At 53.3% G+C, this 19,931-nt stretch overlaps 1 pseudogene; it reads right to left on the bottom strand.

Annotated features, from left to right (window-relative positions):
• Window positions 1-1,649: 1,649 nt before the first annotated feature.
• On the bottom strand, window positions 1,650-17,681 carry LOC107547850 (annotated as a pseudogene).
• Between the last annotated feature and the right edge of the window lie 2,250 nt (window positions 17,682-19,931).

Raw genomic sequence — 19,931 nt, forward strand, 5'->3', positions numbered from 1 at the left:
GGCAACCTGGTCCACCCCGTTAATCAGCCGATTAATGATATTTATTGAGCAATTTGTGTGTGCAGAGCACCGTACTAAGTGCTTGGGGGAGAACAATGACAGCAGAAGCAGCTTGACCTAGTGGATAGAACGCAGCCCTGGGAGTCGGAAGGACCTGGGTTTTAACCACGGCTCCACCACTTGCCTGCTGTGTGAACTTGGACAAGTCAGTACACTTCTTTGTGCCTCAGTTACCTCATCTGTAAAACAGGGCTCAAGACTGGGAGCTCCATGTGGGACAGGGACTATGTTCAATCTGATTAGCTTGTGTCTACCCCAGCACTTAGAACAGTGCTTGACACGTAATAAGCACTTAACGAACACCATCATCATCATCATTATTATAATTACAGTGTTGGTAGACACATTCCCTGCCCTCAAGGAATTTACAGTCTATTGGGGAGACAGATATTTAAGTAAATTAGAGGTAGGGAAAGAGGTAGGGTATAAGAATATGAACATGAGTGCTATGGGGGTGGGGTCGACATCCCCCAGGCCCACCTGCCCCATCTCCCGCTCTGCCACCCCATCCCTGACTCCTTCCTCCCAGTTGGATCTCCCCACCACCACCCCTCCACCAACCCCCAGGCCCAGCCCACTTCTTCAAGCCCCAGTCATCCCCATCCTCAGCACCTCCTAAATAGCCACGCTTAGTATTCAGGGTTTTATTCATTTGTTCACTGGGTCCAGTATTTAATTTGCTCGCACATTGGTAGTTCTGGCTTACTTAACCATTTGGGTCCACTCTCTCTCCTCCATTAGAGGGCAGGGACTATGTCTCTTACGTATTTTAGGCTTCCCAAATGTCCAGTACACTCAAAAGGCACCCAGTGCAGCACTGGGCACATAGTAATAATAATAACAATAATTATGGGATTTGTTGAGCGCTTACTATGTGCCAGGCACTGTACCTTAGTAGCTCTGGGGTGGATACAAGCCAATCGGGTTGGACACTATTCCTGTCCCACATGGAGCTCCCAGTCTCCATCCCCATTTTGCAGATGAGGTAACTGAGGCCCAAAGAAGTGAAGTGACTTGCCCAAGGTCACAAGGCAGACAAATGGCAGAGCCGGGGTTAGAACCCATGACCTTCTAATGCCCAGGTGAATGCTAAGCAAGGAGGATGCTATTATCCTGGCGTCTGGGAATGTCACAAGTGATTTCGGCTCTTAAGCTAGAGCCCGGGTCTCGAGGGGGAAGATTCCACCGGCGCCCGGAGTGGTCCCTTCTCTGGACCAGGGTGGGGAGAGCAGTGGACGGCATCCTCGGGCAGACGATTATTTGCATAATTACAGGGGACAGTGGGGGGTGGTGTCTGTAGAGAAGGGACAGGGAGGCCATGGGCCAAGGGTGGGCCATTTCTGGGCAGCCACAGATACTGCTGAGACACTCCACCTTTCCCCCCACTGAGAGGTGCACACCAGAAAGGTTCACTTGGGCCCAGCTTGCCCAATTCAGGGGTCCTGGGGGTCCATCAGGACCACCTACCTCTTTTGGCACAGGCCGGAGACTCCTCGGCAGCTTTTGCACTGCAGTGAAGTGGCTTTCGACTAGGCGGTGAGGGGCGGGGTGGACGTGGATATGTACTGGGACCGTGGGGGTGCGGGAGCTTACAGGAACCTGTCCTTCGCTGGGTCTGATGGATCAATGTTAATGTCATCGTCCACCAGATTGATGTCCTCGAGGGTCTCATCCTCTCCCTTGACTAAGGTCGAGCTGCTGGAGCTCATCTCGATGGCGATCTCCTCGGACATCTGGGTCCTGGGGAGTGGGCAGTGGTGCTGAAATGGAGGAAGTACAGAGCTCCCACCATTGGAGGCAGAGGCATCCCCTCCAGGGGACCCCAACTCCCAGAATAGCTCTATGGCCCCAGGGGCATCGGAAAGACCGAGCTTCCAACTTGACACGCTCTGCCCGCCACCTCCCAACTCCGCCCGGAGGACTGGAGCCTGCAAAGCTGCCCCTGCGCGGGCGAGAGGGGTGGGGACCGCTCCCATCCTCCCACACTGAGCCATACCGCCCTGCGGGCCCCTGGGGACCGGTGCCCAGGGAAACCTCCGCGGTTGGCCCCTTAGGGGGAGGCACCTGAGCTTGGTGGACAGTGCCAGGGTCACACGCCTCTGGCAGTGGCACGATGGGAAGCAACGGCTCCTAGCCCAGGGGCTCGGGGACTGAAACACAGACAACTTTCTCCTTCCCCCTCCTCCCTGCTTTCTTTGCCAACCTTCTACTAGGGCCGGGAAGAAGCAGAATGGCCTCTATCGATTGATTCGGTCTTGTGAGCGATCTCTTGTATTTCCCTCTTCCTTCCCTCTTTGTACCCTTCTGCCTAGGCGTCTATGCATCACTTTATGTTGATTTGTCCCCTTCATTAGACTGGGGTTTTCAAAGGTGGGACCTGCATCTCATTTCTGTCTGACTCCCAAGCACCTTCTGTAGTGCTCTGCCTACACTAGGTGCCCAATACAGTACTCTGCACACAGCAGGCACCCAGGACTCTACTCACGCTCCCTCTGCATCACCCTTGCCCTTGGATTTGCACCCTGCCTGAGCCCTGCAGCACATATGTACACATCCATAATTTATTTATATTAATGTCTGCATACCCCACTAAACTGTAAGCTTGTTGGGGGCAGGGAGTGTGTCTGTTATATCATGTTTGAGAGCTCACTTTCTCCAGGATGCCTTCCCAAACTGAGCCCTCCTCAGTTTGCACTGCCCCTCCTCCCCTCCCCACTGCCCCTACTCCTCCCTCCCTCTGTTCTACCCCTTTCCCCACCCACAGCACTTGTGTATATTTGTATATATTATTCATTACTCTATGTTATTAATTATGTGTATAATCTATGACACTATCTATTTTGATGGTATTGATGCCTGCCTACTTGTTTTGTTTTGCTGTCTGTCTCCTTTGCTGTCTGTCTCCCCCTTTTAAGCTGTGAGCCCGCTGTTGGGCAGGGATTGCCTCTATCTATTGCTGAATTGTACATTCCAAGCGCTTAGTACAGTGCTCTGCACACAGTATGCGCTCAATAAATACGATTGAATGACTATCATACTTTCTCAAGTGCTTAGTACAGTGCTCTGCACACAGTATGCGCTCAATAAATACAATTGAATGAATATCATACTTTCTCAAGTGCTTAGTACAGTGCTCTGCACAGAGTAAGTATGATTGATGGACTGATCTCCACACAGCAGGTACCCAGTACACTACTCTGCACCCAATATGGTCCTGGGACAGTGCTTTGCATATAGCAGGCTTCTAGTACAGAGCCTAGGAGAGAAAGAGGGGAGGCTGGCAATTACAAGAACACCTCCCTGCTCTTCCCCATTTATAGGGGTCAATTAATCAGGAGTATTTTGTTTTTGAGTACCTACCATGTGCAGAGCGCTGTACCAAGCAGAGGGCCCGCCCTGAGGTGATTTAGCCAGAGCTCAGGAATTCCACAGCCGTGGAAGGGTGGGCAGAGCGGACGGGAAATTTGTGGTCCCCAGACAACGCGGCACGAGGGCAAGGAACTCCCAGTCAGTCGGTCAATCAATATTGAACGCTTACTGAATGCAGAGCACTGTACTAAGTGCTTGGGAGAGTACAATATAACAGGGAGTTGGTAGACACACTCCCAGCAAGGAGCTTACATTTGAGCAAAACCTCCCAAACCTCCAAAATGTAGGCTTGACTGTGTCTGCCCGGTCTGGGTGAGGTTTGGGGTATGACAGATCAGCAGGCACCAGAGAGTGGGCGAGAGGATAGTGAGGACCATGGCGCCAGGGGGCGGGGAGAGGGTGGCCGGGCAGGGGGTACCTCTTGCTGAGCTCTGCCTTCAGGCTGAGTTCGAGGTCCGTGAGGGGGATGATGTAGTCACTGTCGGTGCTGAGACTCTGCTCGTCCAAGCCGCTCTCCCCTTCGAGCTTCTCCTCTCTCCTGAAGGTGACATCCATATATGGCTGGGCACTCTCAACTCTCACCTGGGTCATGGCCAGGTGGTCACTCTTCAGGAAGTCCTGGTGGATTTTCTCGTAGCTCTGGGGATAAATGGCAGGCCCTGGTTACTATGGGCTGAAGGCCAGGCTACATAGGGCTTCAGAGTATTGGTGCTAGCAACAGTGCGGTTTACTGAGTATGCACTGGGTGCCGAGCCTGTGCTAAGTGCCAGGCTGGTCATGGTCCCCATCCCCCATGGGGCTCCGAGTCTTAGAGGGAGGGATAGCAGGGATCTTAAGCCTCGCTTTGTGGAGGAGGAAACTGAGGCCCAGAGAGGTGAAGGGATTTGTCTAAGGTCATCCAATGGGCCCGGGACTCCCAGCAGCCTGGATCCCTCTGGAACTCCGCAGCCCAGCCCCTCCGCCGCTGCAGCGCCAGCCCACGGTGGGCGAACCTTCTTGTAGTGGCTGGGCAGCAGGCTGCCCAAGATCTCGCTCAGATGTTTGAAGAATGGTCTCTCCTCGGGTTCGTTGTTCCAGCACTTGACCATGATCTCATACCTGGAGAAGGAGGGGAAGGGGATGGGGGGAGGAGGGGCGCAGGGGCCCAAAAAGGAAGACTTAACAGTAATAATAGTAATAATAATTGGGCCATTTGTTAAACACTTACTGCATGCCAGGTATTGTACTAAGCTCTGGGGTGGATACAAGCAAATTGGGTTGGACATAGTCCCCGTCCCACGTGGGGCTCAAGGTCTCAATCCCCATTTTACAGATCAGGGAACTGAGGCAGAGAGACGTGAAGTGACTTGCCCAAGGTCACACAGCCGACAAGTGGCGGAGCCAGAATTAGAAACAATGACTTACACCTCGTCGGTGGCGTGGTCCGGCTTGGCCATTCTATAGCCGGCCCTTGATCTTGTTGTAGAAAGTACAGTCGATGATCATGCCCGGGTAGGGTGTGCCCCCTGTCGACAGAGCAGTACCGTTCACGTGAACAATGGGGTGCCATTCAGGCCACAGAGGGCCTGGCCCTAGGTGACTTAGCCAGGACTCGGGAGACTGGACTGCCAGTTCCACAGCCGTGGTGGGTTGAGCAGGGCAGACGGGAAATTTGTGGTCCCCAAACATCTTGGCATCAGAGCAAGGGAGTTTCACAAGAATGAGAAGCTGGCAAGGCCAAAGGGAAACACAAGAAAAGGGGGGTGAGTACAGGATTCCCTTCCCCAAGAAGGTGCTCACTCTAAAACACCAACAGGTTCAGAGGAAATTGGACAGAGTCACGGACAAGGAGTTCATACAGGATCCGTGCTGGGGCACTGGAGGGAGAGTCAGGGGTGGAAAGGGGAGAGTCATGGGTCCGTGGTGGGTTGACTGGGTGAGGAGACAGGGGTCTGTGCTAGGTTACTGGAGGGAGAGTCGAGCAGTCAGGGAAGTGTCAGGGGGTCCAAGCTGGTTACTGATGGGACAATTAGGGGTGGAGAGGGGAGAATCAGGGTTCTGTACTAGGTCACGTGGGGAAAGGCAGAGATGAAGAGAGAGAGGTGTGTGCCCATCCACAGCATGCGGGTGGGTGTCCACAAGGGCAGCCGGCAAACAGTTGCTTCCGGCATTCCAAAGGAGGACTGCCGGGGCAGGGCAAGGGGTTGACGGGGATGTACCAAGACAGAAGATCTCCCACAGCAGGATCCAGTAAGACCAGATATCACTCAGCGTACTGTACAGGTTGTCAAAGATGTTCTCCGGAGCCATCCACTTCACGGGCAGGAACATCTGCAGCATGGAGGCAGCACACAGAGAGGACTCAAACCATCCTCCCCAACCCTGCGCCACCCTCCCCCAAGGATAACAATAACAGGACTAGTAATAATTATGGTACTTGCTAAGCTCTTTCTCTGACCCAAGTAATAATAATAACTGTGATATTTGGTAAGGGCTTACTATGTGCTAGGTACTGTTCTAAGCACCGGTGTAATAATAATAATGTTGGTATTTGTTAAGCGCTTACTATGTGCAGAGCACTGTTCTAAGCGCTGGGGTAAACACAGGGGAATCAGGTTGTCCCACGTGGGGCTCACAGTCTTAATCCCCATTTTACAGATGAGGGAACTGAGGCACAGAGAAGTTAAGTGACTTGCCCACAGTCACACAGCTGACAAGTGGCAGAGCTGGGATTCGAACTCATGAGCCCTGACTCCAAAGCCCGTGCTCTTTCCACTGCGCCACGCTGCTAGCTATCAGATTGGACATAATCCCAGTCCCACATGGGCCTCTCGGTCTTGATCCCCATTTTAGAGATAAGGTAACTGAGGCATAGAAATGTAAAGTGACTCGCCCAAGGTCACACAGCAGACAAGTGGCAGAGCTGGGATGTTACACTAAGTACCGTACTGAGGTAGATCCAGGATAATCAGGTTCTGTTGCACTGTACTCTCCCATGTGCTTAGTACAGCGCTCTGCAAATAGTAAGCCCTCAATAAATGCCACGCATTGATTTACTAGCGATCCAGCAAATCCTGTTAACGTTGATGACTGAGATGAGAACATCCTTCCACTCTACTGCTTTCATGGTTACAATTAAACCCCTTGCCAGCCTTTCCCAGAGACCAATTCCCCCTCCCAGCCCCACTGTACTTATGTCCACATCTGTAATTTTATTTATATTGATGTCTATCTCCCCGCCCGAGGCTGTCTCCCCCTCTAGATCCTTGTGGGCAGGGAATGTGTCTGTTATACTGTACTCTCCCAAGCACTGAGTACAGTGCTCTGCATACAGTAAGCACTCAATCAATACAACTGACTGACTGACCAACTGACTGGACAAATCTCCACCCTCAGTCCGCCCCTCCCCTCCCCTCAAGCATCTTGGAGCTCCAGGAGCTAGGCAGCCTTCCCCTGGCCTCCAAAATCCATGCTTCTGCCCACCCCTGGACTGCACGGGCCCGGCCTGAGTTTATACGTATGCTGCTCTTGGACACGTAGTTGGAGATGGGCATGAGGTCCCTCACCAGCCCGAAGTCGCAGATCTTCACGATCTTCCCTTGGGCCAGCAGGACGTTCTGTGTGGCCAGGTCCCGGTGGGCACACTTTGGGGAACGGGAGAGGGGCACGGTCATTGCAGAAGCCACAGTCTTCCCTGTCCTCTGAGGCCAGACGCTTATGATGGACCAGGGGCTCTTCCCTCTGCCCAGCTCACCAGGGTAGGGGCAGAAGTATAGAAATGCTGGAAGGGGATGTCTGGATACATGGTGGGCAAGAGATCTAAATGAGACTGGAGATCTCTAGACAACAAGAGGAGGCATCCAGACTTTGGTGGAGGAGGGGCCCATTGCCCACTCCAGAAGTGACCATTTCCATCAGAAACACGGGCTCTGGACAGGGACCCCCGAGCCACCTCCCCACCTCCCCGCACTGCGCACCCCACTGCACCCCCCAGAGACACACACATTTTTCGAAGCCAAGAACTCCATCCTGCAGGACACCTGGTAGGAAAAACTCAGCAGGTCCAGCAGGCCAAGGCCATATGAATCGTCATCCGACGTTAGGGTCTGTCAGTGCTACCAGGTGAGGGGAGGGCAGAGAGGATGTCAGGAATCTGGGTATGTCCCCCGAAGTCAGAGCACTGCCATCCTGGAGGGCCAGACTGGCTCCCCCAGAGAAGCCCCCGAAAAGGCTTCTCTGGCTTCTCAGGGTCTGTCAGTGGTACCAGGTGAGGGGAGGGCAGAGAGGATGTCAGGAATCTGGGTATGGCCCCCTAGGTCAGAGCACTGCCATCCTGGAGGGCCGGACTGGCTCCCCCAGAGAAGCCTCCAGAAAGGGTCTCCTGACCTAATATTGGGCATCGGGCCCCACCCTGACTGGAGAACCCCCTTGTCCTCAAGTCTGCCTTTCCCAGCCCCAGGAGAAAAAGGCCACAACCGGCTCACAGCTGCCAGCACTCTACTCCTTGCCTCAGTCTGACCCCCAGTCTCCTGCCACTTCTTTCCTCCTCCTCCTGCCTCACCTAGGGGAGAGATTATCATTATTATTATTATTATAATGGTATTTGTTAAGTGCTTACTATGTTCCAGGCACTAACACTAAACACTGCGGTAGACACAAGCAGATTGGGTTGGACACAGTCCCTGTCACAGTTTCAATCCCCATTTTACAGATGAGGTAACTGAGACACAGAGAAGTGAAGTGACTTGCCAAGATCACACAGCAGACAAGTGGAAGAGTTGGGATTAGAACCCATGACCTTCTGGCTCCCAGGCCCGTGCTCTATCCACTAGGCCATGCTGCTCCTCACAATAACAATTATGATACTTAAGTGTTTACTATGTGCCAAGCACTGATCTAAGCACCGAGGTAGACACAAGGTAATCAGGATGGTCACAGTCCCTATCTCACATGTCTTAATCTCCATTTTACGGATGAGGGAACTGAAGCCCAGAAGTGAAGTGACTTGCCCAAGGTAACACAGGAGAAAAATTACACAGACGGGATTAGAACCCAGATCCTCTGATTCCCACATCCATGCAGAGGACTTGATTCCCAAGGTGGCAGAGTAAACGATCCCCACCCACATGCCGCAGTCCCAAAATGGCCTGGCATTTTCTGCCTAATCCAGCCAGCCTCCACCAGTAATGCCCTCAGCCCTTCACCTGGGCGTGAGACCCCCTGCCCCCAGCCCAATTCTCCACCCAACAGTCACAGGGATCAAGGGGACCCCGTCATTCACCCGATACTGCCTTCTTGTAGGAGGCTGACCGGTTCCACAGGGATCGCTGGATGTTCAAGGACTTGGACGACTCTTTCCTCTCCAACACGGATACGCACTGCGAGGTGTCCACCTGTTCAAGTCCACGTAGTCCCCATTGTTTTCAAGTGAGAAGATGATGCAACTGCGCCAGCCAAGGTGAAGTGTTAGCTGGGGGGCCCAGCTCCTCTGAGGGAAACATTCGTCCAGAAAACAGGTGTTTATGGAGGGGGCGGGGGGTTGGTCTTGATGACTTCTCATTGCTCGGAGATTCTACAGACCATGGCCACTTCTGGCCCCTCCCTCCCACTCTGGCAAAGAGATTTCCTGCCACCAGTTCCTGATTCCTCCCCAGCCCCGGAAAAGCCCCCATTTAGAGAAACAGGCTCAGAGACCACCAGGTCTTGAGCAACACCTGCTGGCCTACCCCCATGGTCCGCGTAGCCCAGGACTTTGACTCTGAAAGGGCACCAGGTGCCCAAGAACAACATGCTGGTTGTTCTCCTGGACACCCACTCTCACCATTAGGGATGGACTGTCCAACATCCCTGACTCTCCCCCAGTGACCCAGCACGGACCATCCAACATCCCTGACTCTCCCCCAGTGACCCAGCATGGACAATCCAACACCCCTGATTCTCCCTTCTCCATTCCTGGTCATGAGGGTGGGCATTCAGGATGGCAACCAGTACACAGCCCCGCCCCCTTTGGTTTCAGGGCAATACCCAGCATGCCCTGCCCTAGCCCACCTCGTGAAGCTCTTGTTGGCAGGGCTCATTCTGAAGATGTTCACCTCTTTCTTCGTCTTCTCTGGGGGGTGAGTCAGGAAGTTAACACGCTTCTTTTGCAGGTAGCTGACCAGGTTGCGGAAGACACAGTACTCGGTGATGAGGTAGATGGGTCCTGAGGCCGGGGTAATGGGAAGTGAGCAGGGTGGCTCGGGGGAGGATTGTGCCCACAGAGCCACAGCCCTCCACCCCAGTCATCCCTCGACCCAAAACATGCCCTTCCCTGACACTCACACCCACCTGATTTGGTGCAAGTCCCCAGGAGGTTCACAGTGTTCAGATGGGGGCCCAGATGCATCATGATCTTCAGCTCTGACACGAGGGCCTGCTTCTTGCTGATTTGAGCCGCAGCTGTCGGGGTCAAAAACCGTGTGTCAGTCAGTCTGGGCAGTCCGGCCTCTAGGAGCTCAAGTGTCCACGGCACGGCTGAAGACCCCCAAGGTTCCCCCACCACCCAATTTCCCGGCCCTCAGGATGTTGCAAAAAAACTTCCCTGATGTCTTCCTCCTCCTGTAGACTGTAAATGCCTTGTTAGCAGGGATTGTACCCCCCAACTCTGTTATACAGTACTTTCCCAAGTGCTTAGCACAGGGCTGTACATATAGTCAGTACACAGTAATTCCAAGCACTGCCCCACTCCTTTATGGCACACAAAGGCCTCTCCATCCACTCGACTCTATGGCCTGAATTCAGCTACTTCCCCTAATGCCCAGAGCAATGGCTGAAGGTTGCCAATCTTAGAGTGGGGTGATGGGTGAAAGGCAAGCCCCCACAGCTACAAAGAGGGGAGACCACGTTGACAGAGATGCTCGAGATCTCCAAGACGCGGGAGGAGAGAACCTTTCTCCAACAGTTTTCCTTATCTTCCCCACCCCAGACCACCAATAAACGGCAATGGGATATTTCTTTCACCCTTCTCATTTCCCCTTCCCGGTCTCAGAGAGGGGCTGGCAAGGGGCAAAGGGCACTGGAAAGAGAACAGGAAGGGGAAGGTGGGGGCCTGGATAATCCACATGGTGGAGAAGAAGTCCCTGAGAGTTGACTATCGTTCCCCTTGTTATGATGGTCAATGTGAGTGGTAGAGCAGCTGTGGTGGGTGCCGGGGGCCCGGTTTGGACTGCGCTCACTAGTAGGGGCTGAGGACATTGCAGGAGAAATGTAATAATTTTTTTGTTAAGCGCTTACTATGTGCAGAGCACTGTTCTAAGCGCTCTGGGGTAAACACAGGGGAATCAGGTTGTCCCACGTGGGGCTCACAGTCTTAATCCCCATTTTACAGATGAGGGAACTGAGGCACAGAGAAGTTAAGTGACTTGTCCACAGTCACACAGCTGACAAGTGGCAGAGATGGGATTCGACCTCATGAGCCCTGACTCCAAAGCCCGTGCTCTTTCCACTGCGCCATGCTGCTGGGTGCCCTGCTCTCAAGGAGCTCCACCTAGTGGAGGGGGCTATTCTACTGTTGAACTCTCCCTGGTACCTTAGAGACAGATCTGGGCCCTACGGAGGAGGAAGAGCCGCAAGGTGGTATGATGAGTGTGTGCAGCAGAGGCGTGGTTAATCCGGGCAGGCTTTCTGGAGGAGGGGGGCTCAGGAGAAGGGCTTTTGATGGGATGGGGAGGGTATTTTAGCTGAGGAGAATGAGGGGCAGGGGCAAGTAATGGCATGGTAGAGGGAATGGTGGTTGGGAAGGAGAGGCCAGCCAGCTACAGGAGAGCCGGCCAGTGGAAAGCTGAGGGTCCAGAAGGGCAGAAATTCAGTCCAGGAGAGTGGGCAAGGGTGTGTCGTGTAAGGAGGGGATTGGGGCCTGCTGGATGACCTTGAGCAAGTCACTTAACCTCTCTGGGCTCAACCTCCCCATCCGTTAAATGGGGATGAGATTCCTGTTCTCCTGTTTAGCCATGAGCCCAAGCAGGACAGGGACTGTGTCAGATCTGATAATCTTAAATCTACCCCAGCGCTCAGCATAGCACTCGGCATGTAGTATAACCCTTTATCAATGCCATTACCAGGCCCATGGCCAGCAAGAAAAGGTTGGGGAGGGGAGGTGAGAAGCTGGGGTAACCAGCAGCACCACCCACCCCATTGCACCCAAAGAGCAAGTCAATCCCAGGGGATTCACTCCGGCAGGATGGGGGGACTGTGAGGGAAGGGTGGCGACTCCTGGGGTGTTTTCAAGAGGGAGAGCCCTCCCGGCCCCCCATGCACTATGGAAAGCCCCAAAGGCACCCACGTTTTAACATTTTCACAGCCACCTTCATCATGGGCTGGGAGCGGCTCAGTCCGTATGCAGTGCCTTCCACCACCTCCCAAATACTCCGGACCCAAGGATTTGGCCTGTGGGTGACAAGGCTGGTCAGAGCAGGAGCGAGCCATCCCTGCCTCCCTCCCACTGCTTCCTGCCCACTGCCTTTCTGGGGCCCTCCTGGAAGGCTGTGACTTGGCCGGCGGGCACCTGTGTTATGTGTGTGTGGACGTGAATGTGCAGGGATGGTACACATACATGTGCATATATGAGCAACTGTGGCTGTACGGGTGCAGGGGGTGAGTGGGGTATGTGCATACAGATCCCCGCTCTCCCTCCCTTGTAGACTATGAGCCTCGGGTGGAGCAGGGTCTATTTGCTGATCTGATGGTCTTGAGTCTAGCCAGCGCTTAGCACAGAGTTCTCGGTTACAGCGGGCCACAAAGTCACTGTTAGTCCTTGCTATCGCTTGCCTGTTGGTTTTGCCCCCAAGGTCGCTCATGTGGATAAGGAGTCCCTGGGGCTTGGAGGCCACCGGCCGGCAGGGAGGGTCCAGGGGAGCGTAACTGAGCACCAGCCTGTCCCTCGGAAACTCCCAGTGCGAGTCGGCAGGGGATCTGCATTTGGTTTTGTAGACAGACTCGTGGGTGGCCGGCCTGAATGGACTCGATGACCAGCCATTGGGTCTCATAGCGTGGCTTCTGCAAGGTGAAAGGAGGGGTCAGGACCCGGGGAGGCCTGGGGCCGGGGAGAGATCCCAGTTGGCCCTTGCAGGGGGGGAGGTGGAGGGCCCTGACCCGTTTCCAGATGATGACTGGCACGATGAGGCAGACCATCACAATCAGCAGGGTCACCAGGACGGCAACAGCCACAGTCAGCTCAGAGTGCGGGGCTGGGGGCGGAGAGACCCGAAGGTCAGCGCGGCCCCAGATGGAGACCCGTCCCTCCCGTCCCGCAACGCCGCTGCCCTAACCACCCCTCCTGACACAAAAGCCCCCGTCCAGATGTCAGCATCGTCGACTCTGTTCCCAACCAGGGCCGACTGGCCCTTGGCTCTCTGCAAGGCCGAGCTAAATGGTGTTCCTCATTTGGGTGGAGGTCCTTGGAGGGAGGAGGAGGAAGAAAGGAGGGCTGGCTCCACCTGTCGTCATCCCCCTCAACCTGTGCCCCCCTCGCCTACCAACTCACCGGGGGCCACCAGCTTCAGCTCCCGCGTCATGGCCCCGAGTTGATTCTTGGCCAAGCAGTGCACTGCCAGCATCTCCTCCACCTGCCAGAAGGTCACCTGACTCTCCATCATGTCCCCGTTGCCCGTGTGGGCCCTCCATGGTGATGTCAGATGCATTGGCGGCCAGGGGGTCCACGAGGTCTCATTCTTTGCATCTGGGGAGAGTGGGGAGGTCGAGGCTGAAGCAGGAGGGAGGCAGGAGTTGACCAGCATTTTCACCCTGAATACACCCTGCTGTCACCACAACCCCTCTGCTGGTCATCCCAGAGAATAAACAGGCCAGAAGCTGTGCTGAGTCCCCAGTGGATCCCAGCTCCTGACTAAGCCCCCACCTGGCTCCGACTTTTACTGAACGTTCAGCAGTCCCAAGGTGCTTCGGCCCCTCAAAACACACGCCCCTCCCCATGGAGCCATGGGGGCTCAGGCCACCGGTGCAGGACCCTCAGACCGGGGCTAGGAAGGAAGTGGTCAGGCAGCACAGGCTGCTCTGCATCACTTTTTAATGTCCCTGGCAAACCATCTAGTCGATGTCGGGCAGTGCAACCCTTTGCGACACAGCGGACGTCTGGACCCTTGCCGAGCCGTGTGCTCGTCCACCAGATCCAAGATGGAGGCCCGGCACTTGCGGGAGAGGTGGACAGAAAGGAGTGGGGGAAGGAACAGCTTTCAGCACTGTGCCTGGGGCAATGCAGGAGAGCAGAGTGCCCATGCGGATGCCTATTCTGAGCAGGGTGCTGTGCCAGGACCCACTATGTGAAGGATCCTGTACTGGGGGAAGAGGCCCCATTTATACCAGCGCCACCTCCCTATCCTACATGACCAGCTGTTCTCCCCCCACCGAGGACAGAACAAGAGGAAATGGACTTGAACTGCAGTGAGAGGCAAAAAGAGCGGAGACTGGCAGTGCCATGGGAACGGGGCTCTCGGGGAGCCTGGAAACTCCTCTGGGAGCCGGTGGCCAGCCGGCATGGGAGCTGAAGCACCCCCAAGAGTTACTCTCTATCCTCTTGGAAATCACCATTTCTGATAGTGGGGAATGGGGAGTCGGTGAGCCTCTATTTTGAGCTTGTTCGGTGAGGCACCAGCCTCACAAAAAGCTCACCAGCCCATGACTAAGGTGAGTCTTCAGGGCCTTTTCTAAAAACCTGTCTCCCCAGGAAACCTTCCCTAATTGATTCAATTAATCAATGGTATTTATTGAACACTTACTTGTCCTAAGCGTTTAGGAGAAGGCAGTATAATAGAGTTGGTAGGCTTGATCCCTGCTCATAAGGACCTTACAGGCTAGACTAATTCCTACAATTCCAATCACATCAACCTTCACACTTCATTTTTATTCCTTTACTCAGCACTTATGCAGGCAATCAATTTAATCCTTATACCTTTATCTCTATATTTAATTAGTTGTTCAGCTATTTCAACCCAGATCTATTTCAATCAATCAATCAGCATATTTACTGAGCAGTTACCATGTGTGGGTCAATTCATAAATTACCCAGTGGTGAATACTGAACGCTTACAGTGTGCAGAGCACTGTATAAGCATTTGGGAGAGAGTACGACCTAAAAGACTTAGTAGATATGATCCCTGTAAATAATTTTTGCCAGCCACCCACCCACATTAGTTCATGAGCACCCTTAGGGAAGGGAACATGTATCTGGCTGCTATTGTACTCTCCCAAGCACCTAGTACAGTGTTGTGCACACAGCTGGTGCTCGGGGAATCTTGCTGATCGATCAGTTGACTGACTGGATGGGGACAGCTGCCCTGCTCTCACCCCGAGACTGGAAGCGTTGTCCCTAAATCTTACCTTGAACAAGCAGCTCAAAAATGTAGTTCATTATATCATCCTTGTTTTGCCACTACAATTGTGTAGTGCCCACTGTCTCCCTCCTTTGCTTGGATTAGCTTCAGCATGCTCTGATACCTGGTGACATCAAAGAGGACCCACAGCGAATACACTGCATTAGGCACTACAGAAAACCCATACGTAGAAAGTTCCTAGCTAAATTATTCTGCAAAAGGTGAAAGACTTCATCTTTGCTACTTCACTTCAACAGTAGGGAAGCAGTATAGCCCAGTAGAAGAGCACTGGCCTGGAAGTCTCCCACAGGGTTCCAGCTCCACGGGAGGGACTGCATGCTGGTTGCCCCACTGGGTTGCCCAATGCGGACCATGCCCCCCCAGCATGGGACCAGGGGCCAGGTGCCCATGCCTGTCCAGGGTGGCAGGGAAAGGGAAGACAGGGGAGGGATAGAGCTGGAGGGCATCTCTTTGCCTGGCATAGCCCAGATGGGGCCAGTAGTCCAGGTGGGCTCCGTCGCCCCACAAATGGACATTTCAGGTGGAAGGGACCTTCCGTGTTCTGACTCCAATCTTATTGTGGGCCTGGAATGTCTCTGTTATTGTACTGTACTCTCCAAAGCACTTAGTACAGTGCTCTGCACATAGCAAGCAATCAATTAAGTACAATTAAGTGAGAATAAAATACTCCACACCCAGGGCCAGAGCAATCCAGATGACTCTTGAGCAGTTCTGACTGGGGTTGCTCCAGCAGTTCTTAAGGGGGACGCCAGGAGACTGGGATCCCCATGTGCCAGCCTCCAGAGGAAGCAACAGCCAAGCTAGGGGGTTGGTCGCGGTGTCGGGGGGCTGGAGCCAAGTCTCCCCAATAATTCGTTCATTCAATCGTATTTACTGAGTGCTTACTGTTTCGTACAGCACTATCTAAGCGCTTGGAAAGTACAAATTCGGCAACAGAGACAATCCTACCAACAACAGGCTCACAGTCTAGAAGGGGGAGACAGATAACAAAACAAAACAAGTAGACAGCAATCAACCTCCAGCCTTGGAATCCCAGGGGGCCTGGGCCTGGCCGCTCCTATCCTCGGGCCAGACCCTCGAAACTTCACCTGAAACCCGGGCCGGGCTGGAAGCCCAACACTCATAATACGGGCCAGAACCTACTGAGATCCCCGCCTGGGTCACTGTGGTCACTCCGCAACAGGTGTCCCCTCCCTCTATGAGGAAGTTATGGGCCACTAGACTAAAAGCTCCTTTAGAACAGGGATCGAGTCTCCTACTCTGTTGGACTCCGCCAAGCGCTTAGTGCAGCGCCTCTTCATGCCACAGCTGGAAGCTCCTGAGAGCAGAGGACTGTCTTCTAATCCTATGGGACCGTCCAAGTACGCAGTAATAGTGCCTCCGCTTGCCATAAATGCCCAATACAGCATTCCTGCACACCAGTTTCATGCTCAGTACAATGCTCTGCACATAATAGGCACCCAATACAGCAGCAAGAAGCAGCATGGCCTAGTGGATAGAACATGGGTCTGGGAGTCAGAAGAACCTAGATTCTAATCCCGGCTTCCCCAGTTATCTGTTGTATGACCTTGGGCAAGTCACTTCACTTCTCTAGGCCTCAGTTACTTCACCTGTAAAATGGGGACTAAGACTGTGAGCCCTATGTGGGACAGGGACTGGTGTACAATCTGATTAGCTTGTATCTAACCCCAGTGCTTAGTAACAGTGCCTGGCAAATAGAAAGTGCTTAACAAATACCTTAAAAAAAGGGACAGCACTCTGCACATAGTAGGTGTTCAGCAAAGAGTAGGAGTCCAACACAGCACTTCATATACAGTAGGGGCCCTATAACAGCATTCTGGCCCTCAGGCATCCAGCTGGGGACATGGGACTCAATAAGGGGGGTGCGGGAGAGCACTAGGGTAGACTCAGCAGGGGAAAAGGCTCTGTCACCTGCATCTCTTAGGTCTCTCTCAGGCTGATGGTGATCTCGGTCAGTTCTCAATGAGCATCACGTTGTTCTTTCAGCCAGGACACCCTGGGACTGGAGGTAGGTCTCAAGCTCCACACAAAATGCCGAACCTCGTGCAGGTTCACGGCCTCCACCATGGGTCGAAAGCCAGGCTGGAGCTGGACGAAGCCTTCTCTGGGGGACAGAAGGGGGTCCGATGAACAGGTTTGGTGCTGCGGAGAGCGCCAGTTGGCCACAGGCCCCACCCCACCGTGGGGGACTTAGGGTTCTCACTCTACCCGTGGACGTGAGGGTGACCTTCTTTAATCTGCTTCGCCTCTTCGGTGACATGGTGGGCAGCACACTCAGAATCAACCGCTGTCCTTGGCCGTGGCCTCGGGCACCATCAGGGTGAAGCACCCAGCTTGATGGTGGGACCTTAAACTCGTCCACGCTTGATAATGCCCTTGTCCCTCGTGGCCGGAGAGAGGAGGCGGGGCTCAAGCCACCCTGCAGGGAGGAGGGGGACACCCAGGAGAGGTCGGGAGTCTGATGGGTGGGGGAAGCTTTTCTGGATCTGCTGCACTCCATCATTTCTCTCCACCCTTTGGTCCTGGAACTGGGGCCCAGGGGTGGACGACAGCTGCCAAATAGGTGAAAATAGGAGAAAGAAAGGGATGAACAGAGAGGAGGAGGAAATACATCAGGGCAGAAAGGGAGGGAGGAAAGAGGCTGGCAAGATGGAATGGAGAGTGGGGCAAAGGATCAGGAGGACGGAGATAAGGGGGAGAGACTAGGCAAGGAAGCAAGGGTGTGGGCAGTGGCTGAGATGCCAGGGGAGGGGAGGGGAAGAACTCTTTCTCCCCACAAGGGCCCTGCGAAGGTCGCCTCCCCCAGACCCACAGGGGAGGAGAGGCCGTTTCCCAGACAGTGACCGTCACCTTAGCTCCCCAACTCATGCTCCCGTGCTTAGTGCATAAGCCAGTCCTTATCCCGGGCTCCGCACTTGGTTTGCCATGTGAACTTGGGCAGTCACTTCACTTCTCTGCGCCTCACTTATCTCATCTTGTAAAATCGGGATTGAACTGGTGACAGACCCTCACATGAATGATGGGCTGTGTCCAACCTAATTTACTTGTATTTCACCCCAGCACTTAGTACATGTGTCTGGCACATTCATTCATTCCTTCATTCTATATGTATTCTATTGAGCACTTACTATGTGCAGGGCACTGTACTAAGCGCTTATATTAAGCGAAAGGGGGAAGAGCAGAGGGTGGGAGGAGGGGAGGAGGAGCAGAGGGAGAAAGGGTGGGCTCAGTCTGGAAGGTGAGGGGAGGAGGTGAGACTAGTAAGCACCTAAGAAATACCATTATCATTTTTATTATTATTCCCCAGGGCCCAGAGTGGGGGCAAGGGGCTGGCCAGACCCCGCAGGACCGTTGCCTTAAATGCAGGAAGGGGGGCGGGGCGGGTTGCCCCGCTGCTGGCTCGCTTCAGCTTGTGTTCAATGGTAGTAATATAATAATTGTATTTGTTTGCCTGCACTGTGCCAAGCCATGTGCTCGGCGCTGGGGCTGGATCTAATCAGGTCAGTCGCAGTCCCCGTTCTTCATGGGGCTCCCTGTCTAAGCGGAAGGGAGGTCAAAGGATTGATTTAGCCTCTTGCCTACCTGTGTGACCTTGGGAAAAGTCAGTTCACTTCTCTGGGCCTCAAGTTGCTCCTCTGTAAAATGAGGATTGAGACTGTGAGCCCCACGTAGGACAGCGGCTGTATCCAGACTGTTTTGTTTGGATCCCCCAGCGCATAGTAGAGTGCCTGGCATATAGTAAGTACTTAACAAATACCCACAATTATTATTATTATTTTACGGATGAGGGAGCTGAGGCCTGGAGAAGTGAAGTGGATTTTGCCCCAGGTCCCCCAGCCGGTAAAACCCGACCCCCAAAAGTTGAACTGCGCAGGAGGGCGGGGAGGGGCGTGTCAGTCACGATGGTGCAGAATTTTGGGGTCCAAGCGCTTCGCTCCCTAAAGCCTCCTTCCCCCTTCCCCATCCCAGCGATGCCCTGCTGGGCCTTTGATGGGATCAAATGCTTAGCTATTTGGAAGAACGCTATTTGGAGTACAGGGTAAAACAGAGAAGAAGGAAAACCATGTTTTTTTGTTTGTTCTCTTCCTTCCAAGGGTACTTCCTGGACATAAAGTCACGCAAAAACTCCAAACATGTTAGTGTTTAGCATGGCTGAGTGGGTTGCCTTAAAAACCTATCCTGAAAAAAATTATAAAAGCATTTCTGGCCAACAGAAGGACTACATACTGGAGTTTTTACTCCATCTGCTTGGGGCTTAGTTTGACCCAAAGCGAGGGGAGAGAGCGCCGGCGCCAGCCCTATTAATCTCATAACAGGGGAGCAGTGTGGTTTAGTAGAGAGAGCCCGGGCTTGGGAGTCAGAGATCGTGGGTTCTAATTCTGGCTCTACCACGTATCAGCTGTGTGACTTTGGGCAAGTCACTTCACTTCTATGTGCTTTCAGTTCCCTCATCTGTAAAATGAGGATTAAGAACTGTGAGCCCCACATGGGACAGCCTGATTACTTTGTATCTACCCCAGCGCTTAGAACAATGTTCGGCACATAGTAAGCGCTTAAACAAATACCATCATGATTATTAAAGCGAGTATTGTGTGCCAAAAACTTATGCTAAATGCTAGACCGTAGAGACAAGGTAATCGTCTCGGACAGTCTCTGTTCTTCGGCGGGCTTGGTTTATGAGGAAGGGAATTGAAAGTGCGTTTTATCCTATTTTAAACAGATGAGAAAACTGAGGCACAGAGATATTACTGACTCTGCTCAGAAGCATTGATTTATTTGCCTATCCATCATTTCCATTCTTTTTTATCTCAAAATTAAGTGATTGTGTGCCTGTGACTGTGAGCTCCTTGAGGTAAAAAGGTAGTATCTTTTTACCTCTATTGTACCTCTCCCAAGTGCTCAGGACAGTACTCGGCAAATTCTAGATGCCCCGTACGTTGTTTTTCCTACAATAAGTGGCCAGTACAGTTCTCAGCTCGCTGTAGGTGCTCAACCACTTATGATTAATGGAGGAAATGAAAGCAAGTTCCTCCAAATCTGTAGTGTACAAATTTTCCTTTAAGGAGCCTTTTGAGGAAAGGTTTACAAGTCTGGGGAGTTGAGCTGTTTTGGATTAAA

Source organism: Ornithorhynchus anatinus, chromosome 8, assembly GCF_004115215.2.
Source record: "Ornithorhynchus anatinus isolate Pmale09 chromosome 8, mOrnAna1.pri.v4, whole genome shotgun sequence".
NCBI classification, from domain to species: Eukaryota; Metazoa; Chordata; class Mammalia; order Monotremata; family Ornithorhynchidae; genus Ornithorhynchus; species Ornithorhynchus anatinus.